Consider the following 374-nt stretch of genomic DNA (forward strand, 5'->3'; position numbering starts at 1 on the left):
ACCACAGAGAAGGAGGGGGTGGGGGCGCAGTCGTTGTTAGGGGGCAGCGACGATGGCACTGTATTATCCTCAAAGCGGGCAAAGAATGTGTTCATATTCAGCCATTTTCCCAGACCTCTTTCCATGGTAAAATGCTGTGGTTTGCGGTTTCAGTTTTGCGCGAATGCTGCCATCCATCCACGGTTTCTGGTTAGGGTGGGTTTTAATAGTCACAGTGGGTACAACATCTCCAATGCACTTCTTTATAAACTCACTCACCGAGTCAGCGTATAGGTCGATGTTGTTCTCTGAAGCTGACCAGAAACATATTCCAGTCTGCGTGATCAAAACAATCTTGAAGCGTGGCTTCCGATTGGTCAGACCAGCATTGAATG

Source organism: Salvelinus alpinus, chromosome 34, assembly GCF_045679555.1.
Source record: "Salvelinus alpinus chromosome 34, SLU_Salpinus.1, whole genome shotgun sequence".
NCBI lineage: Eukaryota > Metazoa > Chordata > Actinopteri > Salmoniformes > Salmonidae > Salvelinus > Salvelinus alpinus.